Below are 11,170 nucleotides of genomic sequence, written 5' to 3'. Positions count from 1 at the left end.
AATGTCTTATATTTAGCTCATTTTTAAACTACCCAACTGTCCCCAAATATCTTTTATAGTTATAATTTAAAACAATAACAACAACAACAGTAACAACAGTCTAGCATCTAAGCTGAGTATAACAGCACATACCTTTGCTTCCAGCAATTAGGAGGCAGAGGCAGGCAGATCTCAGTGAGTCCAAGGTCAGCATGGTCTACACAGTAAGACTTCTTTCTGAAAAAGCCAAAACAAACAGAAAAACAAACCCAAACAAGAACAACCACCACTAGCATCTAATCAGGATTCCTGGTTTCATTCAGTTTTTTTCTTTCCTCCTCTTTTCAATTGACATTAACCCAATACTTCTCAGCATCCTCATCAAAGGTCACGCTTCTAGTACCCACCACCACCAAAGATCAGCAGCTACTCCTCCCAGATTCCTAAGAAGCAGATGTTCAGAATACAAACCTTACACACACACACACACACACACACACACACACACACACACACACTTCTTCCCCTATCCTTCTCTCCAAGACAAGCATAGTTTTGAGATTTTACAGATGCAGCTTCCAAAGACACAGCAAGAATCATTGTCCTCTGGATCCATCAGTCTTCCCAGTCTTCTTCAATATTACCAGAGCCTTAGGTATGACGGTGATACTGTAGATGAATTGGTTGGGGCTGAGCACTCCACCATCAGTTGTTCTGTGCATGTTTACTAGCTGTGGCTTTCTCTAATGGTCAAAGTCTACCACAAACAGAACCTTCTTGGAGGACAGCTGAGAGCTACACCTGTCTGTGGATATAAGTGTAGGTGTTTATAACATAGTTAGGAATGACACTGGTTTAGGAAACTGACCACAGTAGGTTCTCTTCTAGACTTTGTGGGCTCAGCAGACATAGGTAGATGGCTACATTTTCAGTACCAGACATGACTTACTTCCTGGTGATTGGTCTCAAGTCTGATGACAGAGCTATTGCTTATACCTTTGAGCTACATGCCACCATTGCACCTTTGGGGGATATCTTGCCATGCTGGTCATTGTATTTGTCTGTAGGCTTTACAACTGAGTAGGACTATTGATTGTCTTTCTCCATGGAGGTTCAGACCCAGAAAGACAAACACCACGTGTTTTTTCTTATTTGTGAATCTTAGCTCCAGTATTTTAGAGGTGAGTATGTGACCTGGAATAATGACCAAAACCGGGAAAGGAAAAAAATCCATGGTAAAGGGAGGAGAAGGAACTGGGGGCTGGCGGGGTATGGGGCGGGGAGGAGGACACAGATGCTATGAAGCGGGAAATGGAAAAGGGAGATTTCACTTAGACCTGGGTTGGGAGGGCAGTGCAGACAATGGGGGGGAGCAAGGGGTAAATAGCACTAAGAATGTTTGAAGAAGCTATAAAGAATGATTTTATGCTCTTTTAAAATATATATAAAATATAAATAAGTATATTTTATACATATGCATATTTAGATAAAGTTATACCACTTGAGTGATAATGCCTCCCCACACCCACACCCCATCGCTGCCAAGAGCCTTCGACTTGCTAACAAAAGCTCCGGTGCCAGGCATGTGTAACATCCCTTCCAGCTGTTGGTCAGGGAGTTCAAGAGGCTTCTGAAATAATCTAGGTTATTACTGTTGCCCTTGGTGGCCTCCAGAGCCTGAAAGTGAGATCCTATGGCTGGAGACACTACACACTTCAGACACTGGACTTGGATAAGTCCAGCTGGCATTGACCAAGAGCCTGCAAGCCCTGAGCTAGCTCTCACTAACAAAAGTTGGTTTTCAAGGTCGCTCAAAGAAATTTGGAAAAGATGCATCTTGTCTCTGAGGTTTAAAGAAAAATTACCTGAAAGCTGCATTTGCTTCACCGTGCTTTTATAGAAAGAATGATTTTTGTTTTTGATATTTATTTAGTGTCTTTTCACTGAGGTGGAGCGTTGACCCCAGGCAGTGCTTTGCCCACACTAGGCAAGCAGTTTACCACTGTGTTACGTGTCCCACCCCACATCCCAGCTGACCAACATGGACATGGACAGAGAGAAGCTGCCGGAGATGGCCTGGTGGAGGGAAGGATGTCCTGCCCTCCACGTGCCAAACTCTGAGGCACCCATTTCACTTTAAAAGAAGAAAACTCACAGTACTTCTGTAAAGAAACATGGTTGTTGTGAGCAACAGAAGCAAGACAAAAGCCACCACGGGTGGAAAAGCCACCATGGGCAGGGGTGGCCCACGAGGCTACTCCCTCAATCCAGCCTTTAGAAATTACCTGATGGCTATATCTGCTGTATCTTCTGTGGGAAGCTGGACCTTAGTGGTTTCCAGAGGGCCTTTAAAGTAGTTTTTCCTCTGGGTACACTTTGGGCTTTTACCTTATGAATGTGTCTCTCAGTCCCTCTGAAGACACAGAAAGACTCGGTTTTTCCAAGGGTCAAGGATGCAGGATTACCTCAGGTAGTCAAAGGACACTGGGGAAAGAACTGAGTCTCTCAAGGGAAGCAAGGAACAGCAGTTGAAACCCATGAACTCCCACAATTCTTTGGTCCTAGAGACCACTTAATGGCAACACTGTCAGCCTTTGGCTTTTACCTAAGAGAAGAAAATGTGGGGCAGCATGACAAGACCCTCAACTTGAGGCTGCTGGGTCACCATCTTTCTCAAGAAAGTCCTGAGTTCCTTCACATTAGATTACCAGGGAGAATATAAAAATGGTTTCTTTGTGTTGTTGTTTTGTTTTTAATGCTTAAGAAAGCAACCTGTCAAAATAGCCCAGAGAGAAAATAAAACCATCCTGAGACAACCCAATGCATTCAGGACCCTAGAGCCTGGAGTGGCTGTTGCTGCTTGTGTGTCTGTCCTGACTCCCAGGTGATCAGCTCGGCTTGCCTCCCCTCCCCTTGGCTTCCTGGAGCTCAGCTGTCAGAAGTGATTCATAAATGGCAGCCATGTGAACGAGTGAATAGATAGATCCCCACTCATCACAAATGGCCCAGAACATGAGATTGGCTCTCCAGTATCAGTCCTGAGTAGGGTGAGCTGGGGTGTTTAATTTCACAGGTTCATACGACCAGGCGACGTCTCCAGTTCTAGAAGTCTGAAGTGACACTGGGGGTCTTCCTGTAAGGAAAACACTGGAACAAGTTTAGATCAGAGTCCTGAGAGAAAATGTCCAGTAGGTTCAGCTGCCCACTTCAGTCCTTGGCCTCGCTGTCCACCTGCAGATGGTGTACAGCACGTAGCGGAGGGGGCATGGGGAAGCTGGACCTTCAGTTTTGCTTAGTGTTTGACCAAAGGTGACTCTGACTTAGCAGACTAAGGTCATGCCCTCTCTTCCCCCACAATCGATAATTTAATGTGACTTATCAGAAAGAGAAAGAATTGTTTACTTTTAAACTCTGGATTCCATAAAGGGGGAGAGCACAAAGGCCTAAAAGCCACAGATGCTTGGGGCTCTCACGCACCGCTGCCCTCAAACCCTCAGTAGAACTAGAGAACACAGAAGGGGACCTCCTGCTAGCCAGATGAGGGGTCCTGGGCTGAGAGAAGACAGATGCTGACGGAGGTAAGTGCCTTCTTCTAGGGCTGCTAGCCTACTGTGGGAGTGAGGCTGTTTTTCGTGGTAGCACTAAGTAGTGGGGGTGAGCTGCTGACTCAGGTGTTTAAAAGCCTCCACACAGCTCCTGAGCAACACTGGGTATAAAACATTCAATATTTGAATTTGTCTGCCACATTATTCATTCTGTTCAGAAAGCCTGAGCAAAACTGGACACTTTCTGGAAGCTTCGTTATACTCCCTAGAGAGGGGAAGGGGAAAGTTAGAGAGACACAGAAGACGCAGAGGCAGGCTTGTATTTCTATCCTTGGAGTGGCTATAGTAAGCCATGTCCCATTTTAAAATGGTCTGGTTATCAATAACACCAAGGCCTTGGATAAAGATTCTACCTGTATATTTAAAATGGGGGCTCGCTTGACTGGGACTCTTCTTTGTGCTTCACCATGCTTTATTCTTATACTTCAAAGACAACTTTACCCCAATTGCTCCTCGTGTGTGTGTGCATGTGTGTGTATGTGTGTGTGTCCAACTTGTATCATCCCCTCAATGATGCTAGAAATAGCTGGCCACCTGCACAGAGGTGAAACTGGTCCCTAGGATTTCCAAGCCTTGGCAGCTCTTGATTAAGAGTCCATCAAGCCTTTAATGCTGAGAAACTAGCGGAGGATTCTCTCTCTACCTCTGGTTGGTGATTAAATGCTGATTTGATTGATGTATAGATAAGGAACTTTTCAGATTTCCTCCTTCTAAATGGGTTTCCTTGAAAAGAAAAGCGACTTTGTTCCCTGTTGATAGCAAGAACATTCTATTTTAAAAGTTCCTCGTGCTTTCAAAGATGACAAGACGCAGGAAATAGGAACTGACTTTCTTTGTCTTTGTCTAGACTGTACTAGCCTAAAAACAGTCAAGTGGATGCATTTAACACAATGACATCACATGACAGCAAATGTGGGTTTGCAGTAAAAAAGGCATCTCTGCTTTTTGCTTTTTAAGAAATCCTTTTGTGGTACTGATGGGTTATTTTTGCAGCAAAGTGACTCCACATAGTTCCCAAAGCACTCCCTTCTTGGTCCTGGGAAGCTGTCTGCAGGATGTTCTTCGCTCCTTTGAACAAGCTGAGAATACACAGAGTTGTGATCTCCTGAGCGCTGTGGCGCACACTGATGCATCTAAGGCAAGTTAGGCCTGGCCAAGACTTCCTCCTTAGAGACAACTCACTCTCACTTAGGAAGAGAGATGCCTGGCATCAACAAGGAGCAAACTGGGTTTAACTTGGTTTTCATGCACATGGGTTCAATGGGAAAACTCCTTTTGGAATTGACCACAGTCCCTAGAAATGCCTAGAAATCCCATCCTCTTGGAGAAAGGGAAGGCAGGACACAGAACTTTAGTTTTAGTAGGCAGACACTAAGGAACCCTACTCACTCAGCCTCCCTTAGGGAGGTCTCAAGAAGTAAGGCACTCGGGCTACTAAATGGTGGGAGGTTTGTGGACCTGGGCCCAAGTGCCAGGCAAGAGGCATGATCCCATCAAGAAAGGCCTTTCTGAGCTATGGAAATTCTACTGGAATTTGGACGCCACCCTGATTAACATCTAGCACCGACTTGGTCTTTGTCATTGGTTTGTGGTTGTTTTTTATGGAGGGTGGGGGTGTCATAGAAAATAACAGATGTTGCCCATTTTCCCAACCACCTCCTGCACTTCCTGTTGGATATCAGCCAGTGCTAGTGAAATTTCAAGTGTTCAGTCTGAAAATTTTAACGCCCTTTTAAGTCTGAAGAACGAAAACAAACCATGTGGCTCGACCCTAGAGTGAACTACTTTGGCTTTTCTTCTCAGTGATACATTAATTAGTAAACAACATTTGGAAGAACAGGAAAATATTCCGCTGGCTTTCAAAGTAACTGCAGAGGGGGTTGACAGACTTTGATCACTTGGTCAAAGAAAGCATAGAAAAACAAAAAACAAACACGTGTTTCAGCAGGATCTAAAAATTGTTCACAGGGCCCTAATAAATGAGAATTTATTTCTTGATGTAATATCATAAAGTCTTTATGCTGCATAAAAAGATAATTCAGTAATAATTTGCTAAAAAAAAATGACCCAAAGTCTCTCTCTCTGTCAGCAAAACTGTTTCACGGTGGTAAATACATGAGTTGAACTCAGACAGGGTCCAGCTTCCAAATTTAAGAAAAGTGTTTGCAAGAAGGATTTATTAAATTAACTTATCCAGAGGGGGAAAGGGGAACTTTGAAATTTTTAAATTCTCATTATTTTTCTCATTTCAAAAGTACTGTGAAAAAAATGTGGAAATTAAGCAATTCAAAGACACAAGTAAAGGTAAAAATAAAACAGTAATTCCCTTTCTACCTGGAAGAGAGGTATTGTCATGAATGTGATACAGTTTTCACAGAAAAGGATCAGAATCTATGTACTGTTTTGAAAACGACTCCTTTGTTCGAAATGAAATCTTAATTTGTTTCCAAATCAACGACAGCCAGCTTTTTCGGGTGTCTTTGATTACAAGGTGAGAACAGTGGACCAGGTGAGTGGATGGGCATTTTCCTAAAGCTGGGCAAAAGCGGTGCACAGCTCTTTATTTTAAATAATGTCACTATGAATTAGATTTTATTTATTTATTTATTTATTTTACCTTTACTCTGAGATGTATGCTTGATTCATGACCAGCCCGCAGAGGGGAGAGGTTAGGGGAGGTGTGGTGCAGAGGAGAGGTTAGGCAAGGTTTGGGTGTGACACGTTGGTTTCCTCCTCTTCCTTCTCCTTTCTGTTTTTTGCAGATCGAGCACTGAGAGGTCCTCACCCCTACAGCACTAATGAACGCCTCATCTCTCCTGGTAGATTTTACTACATGTGGGAAGGGGGTTCTAGAGCCCCACTGAGATGGTCAGGGAATCCCTGGGGGTGAAAAAGAGGTGGGATTTCCACTCTAGGTCCTTCAGGCAAAGATAAATCAGCATAGCCTGTCTCTTGGAAGGAGTGGTGGGGAAAGACAGGTCATCACACACACACACACACACACACACACACACACACACACTCCCATCACTGCATGGTCAACACAAAGGTTTTAGGGTGAGGCTGGACATCAGCAGGAAGCTTCCTGGTTTCACTGAGGAATACTTGTCTAATACTGGGCTGAGTGACAGTCTTTTCCTGCAGTCTGCTGGGGCCACAGAGGAACAAAAGAAAGCCAGTTGACTTTTTTTTTTAAAAGTGGACAATGATCCTATCAGCACCATTGAAAAGGAAAGAGGAGAGGAGGAGCAAAAGTAGGAGAGGTCTGAGGTCAGAGAGTGCTGTTCCTGCAGAATCTGTCTTGAAGGGGTGATTTCATGGTCTGTATGGAAATGCAGGATAGAAGAATGCAGGAGGATTCATTTTCACTTGTTAGAGATAGCCGGTTTTACAGCTAAAGCAAATCTCTAGCCAACTGTTAACAACTCAGCTATTCTAGGGATAGCGGTGAGGTGAGAAACTGGCACCCAGTCTTCTCCTTTCCCCACATTTGGAGAAAACAAAGGATTAGGTAAAACTCTTCTCATTCTTCTCATTCTCCACCGTGACCAGAGGTTCGCAGAACTGTTGAAACTATATTTAACTGGAGACAAGTCAATCCAGAAGACACTTGCTCACACAGCAACCTTTCTGCTAGAAAGTGAACCTTCCTGCTAGGAAAAACAAAAAACAAACAAACAAACAAAAAACGCGCTGTTTTCACTTCATTCTTTCTTAGTTGGATTCCCTCATCCGCTGCCTGCTGTTCTACTAGAGAATGACTGTGCTGAATATGATTTAAAGTTTGAGCAAGGTAGGATGTCTCTGTGTCCAACAATTCCACAGAGAGTAGGTCATAGGCTAGCGCCCATAAACAATAATCACAAGCTAGGAGTTGGGGTGTATGCCTTTAATCCTAATACCCAAGAGGCAGGCGTAGGTGGATCTCTGTGAGTTTGAGGCCAGTTGGGTTGACATGGTGAGTTCAAGGCCAGCCAGGGCTATGTCCTAAGAGACCAATGTCAAAAAGAAAAGAAAAAAATAAGAAAAGGAAAGAAAAGAAAAGCATCATAATTTTCTTGAACCAAAGAAGTGATTTGCTAGTGATGGACTGGAATCCATGATGAGGTGAGAGCTGGTGGGAGGTTTTATCCGGTGGATTTATTTCTGTTATGGTTTGATTTGTACAAAGTGTCTGTCTCCTCTTGAAATTCAAGCCTTTTAGGAAACATGTAAAAAAAAAATTCCATCCTTGTCCATAGGAGTTCGTTTCTCTTGGTAAAATGCCTTTGTGAACCCTCCTTTTTATTCAAGATCCTGGGGCTCTTTTCTTATGCTCCTGTTTCAGCATTTGGAGCCACGGAGGAGTCTGTGACAACGAAGGAATGTGAAGGAAAGGTTAACCCTCATGCCGACAGACTTTCCTTGGCAGAGCTGTGGAGTGTGACAATGGTGTTTGTGTCCAAACCATCAAACGCCATTATCACACTAAATAGCTACCGCTAGGCAATCCGTCTACTCCATACGTGACTTGACATCTGTTCTCTCCCAGCAAGAAGTTTTGTCTTATGCTAACGCTCTCCATTGTGTGTAATTTATGAATAAAATCTGGTCCTCTTGTGCTCACAACTGTACATCTGCCTGATGCCTTCCCCTCATGAGCTGTTGTGAAATGAAATGATGCTATAAAGGAAGACACCGGTAAAACCCAACCTTTCCTATGGGACCCTCCCAACACTGACTACTTCTGACACCCAATTTATTCCTGGCACTAGGCCCACTATCTGTTTTGCTCTGAACTCTAGCTAAGTATCCTTTATTTCTATTCACTGTTGACACTGCCTATGTGGAGATAGCCCTGGCTCCAGCAGGTGGATGGCACAGTCTCCAAGACACCAGTTCAGACGTCCATTGAATGTCTAAGCTGCTTACCTTGTGTTTCTGGCTCACCAGCTATAAACTTGAATTTCTATAACTGCATACTCAGATCCAATTCACTTGCTTCAGTGGGTCTAAAAATTCAGGAAATCATGTTGCCCAGCTTATTCCAAAGGATAATGTAAAGGCAGAGTGGAGATATGTGATCCAGGAACTTCGTATGTTTGGCTACCTAGAAGCTCTACAAAACTGTCCTCCATAGATTTTATGGATACTCCTTTGCATATGCCTAAAGCTATGTGGTGATAATTTCCACGTGGTATCCTTTCCCCCAAAGTTTTGCTATGCTTAAATATACAAGAAAATTCAACCGTAAGGTCAGACACTGGACATTTTTGATCCAGTATCTGCAAAGATAGTGCTGACTCAAGTTTCATTCTTCACTTTGTACACCATCTCCTCACTGGCCATGAGGCTTGTGGGCTTCCCAACACATTTTCATGTCTACTGAATCAGCATCAGGGCCTAGACAATGCTCAGGCTATTGGGGGACTCAGGTGGAGGCTGATTCCTAGTGGAGTAGCCAAGGGTCATCAGCAGGTTGCTTGACCATTTTCAGTCTGGCCTTCTAGCTGACCAGACATCATTCATTTCCCTCTGTTGAAAAAAAAAAAAGCAGGCCTGCAGGATTGACCCAGTTTCTCCAGTGCTTCCTCTAAACTGTGCTTCTTACAGAAATGTAGTGGGACAAAAGGGACGATCGAAGTCTAATGATTAGGTGGCATGCAAGCAGTGTTGTCTATTCAGATGTTTCTTTGTAGTCTTATGGGAGGACCCTCCTAAAATGAGGAGAAATGGATTATCAGACAAGGTAGATTGGAATTATGAGCCAGGAACCATGGTTGAAAATATATGCACATATACATATATACATATATACATACATACATACACACACACACACACACACAATTAAATCATAATGGTGGTAAATTTCCTTATTTTTCCCAAGTCATTAAAGTAAAAAAAAAAAAAGTCTCCCAGAGGATCCAGCACAAGTGAATCATCGTTCCATTGAGCTGATGTTAGGAAAATGTAGACGCAAAGACAACCATAACTAGGTGTCTTAGTTAGACTTCTATTGCTGTGATAAACACCGTGACCAAAAGCAGCATAGGGAGGAAAGGATCTATTTGGCTTCTGTGTGCTGACTGCAGTCCATCATCGAGGGAAACCATGGTAGGAACTCAGGCAGGTCAGGAATCTAGAGGCAAGAACTGGGACAAAGTCCATGGAAGAGTGCTGCCTGCTGGGCTTGCCTCTCCTGGCTTGCTCAGCTTAGTTTCTGATATATTCCAGGACCACCTGCCCAGGGCTGACACTACTCAGTGCTCTGGGCCCTTCATATTAATCATCAATCAAGAAACTGATCCACAGGCTTGTCTATAGGCCAATCTGATAAAGGCATTTTCTCAGCTGAGGCTCTCTCTTCTCAGATGACTATAGCTTGTGTCAAGTTCACAAAGACACTAACAAACACATGGGGGGTTAAGTCTAGTCTATGAAAACCACAGGCTGATGGGCGATAAATTAAGGCATGGAGGTCTTCTACTTTCTATCATTAAAAAACAAAACACTGTATGTGGCTTACCTGACCTTTCAGACATTCTGGGATATGTGTCTGATTTTTACTATTTTAACCAATTATTGGATTGATTGCTGGATTTAAATTCTAGATCTGTCTTATCTTTTACAAATCAGCATCAGAAACCCACATATAAACAAATAAACACACCATATAAATGGTGTGTAAGTTGCCATAACAAATCTGAATAATTTGAAGCCTTTCAGCATCTAGGATAGTGGTATAGATGGGTGATCTGGTTTCAAATACATTCTTTGAGAGGCATCTTGAGTAAAAACAAAAGTTCTGTTGCAGGCAAAAGTTCTCCTCTCTGACTTGCCTGAATGGACTAGTATACTCTTAGTCAAGTTGATGGAATCAGATCAACCATCAGAAACAAATGCATTCATCCATCAGCCAGCACTTATCAAATGTGTACAGAGTGGCTTCCCTGAGCCCTGCACAGCCCTAGGCCCTAGGGGTACTTTTAAATAAAAAGTGTCTGACATTATTTATTTCTAGGAATGAGCAATTGCTGGCTTGCATTCTATTGGCGCACAATCTTCATGGCCCTAGTTGCACTTAATAAGAAGGATCCCAGCGGGAAAACTTTGCCAATGGATTCTAAGGTCCTTGCTAGAGAGCACCCCAGAAGTACATCCCACACATCCAGGATGCACTGTAAAGGCTTTAAGATCATGAGTAGCTTTGTACAAAGGAAAAAAAAAAAACACAAAGTACATTTCTACCTGCTCAGTGTATTTCCCCCAACAATTTATTTTTTCCTGACAAGTCAACTGCCAAGAGGAGATCAAATACCTCTGAAAGAATGAGTATCCTGGCATTCTTTCTAGTGTGTGTGTCTTTTTATGGAAATAGCATCACCCGAGCAAGTACTGATAGTGACCTTTGCCATTATAGGAATCACCCCCATGCACATGATTTTATTGGACCTCCGCAACCCAAGGCAAAGATGGCACAGGTTTTGGTCCCCTCCCGTGGACAGCAAGCTGAGAATGGTGCTTCTGGTGTCATTTGCTCCTTCAAACCACAATACATGATGAAGCTTTTAAATAAAGAGTCCTGCTCTTTACTTGTAACCTTC

General features: G+C 43.2%; 1 long non-coding RNA gene across 1 annotated transcript; it reads left to right on the top strand.

The window, feature by feature from the left end:
* Positions 1-3,481: 3,481 nt before the first annotated feature.
* On the top strand, positions 3,482-8,197 carry LOC114626803. The gene is made up of 2 exons (XR_003712290.1): positions 3,482-3,557; positions 4,578-8,197. It is a non-coding gene; the product is annotated as an uncharacterized LOC114626803 (long non-coding RNA).
* Positions 8,198-11,170: the final 2,973 nt, after the last annotated feature.

Source organism: Grammomys surdaster, unplaced genomic scaffold (assembly GCF_004785775.1).
Source record: "Grammomys surdaster isolate TR1022 unplaced genomic scaffold, NIH_TR_1.0 239, whole genome shotgun sequence".
Taxonomy (NCBI): Eukaryota; Metazoa; Chordata; class Mammalia; order Rodentia; family Muridae; genus Grammomys; species Grammomys surdaster.
The sequence above is the reverse complement of the archived record's forward strand: the minus strand, read 5'-3'. Positions and strand labels throughout refer to the sequence as shown.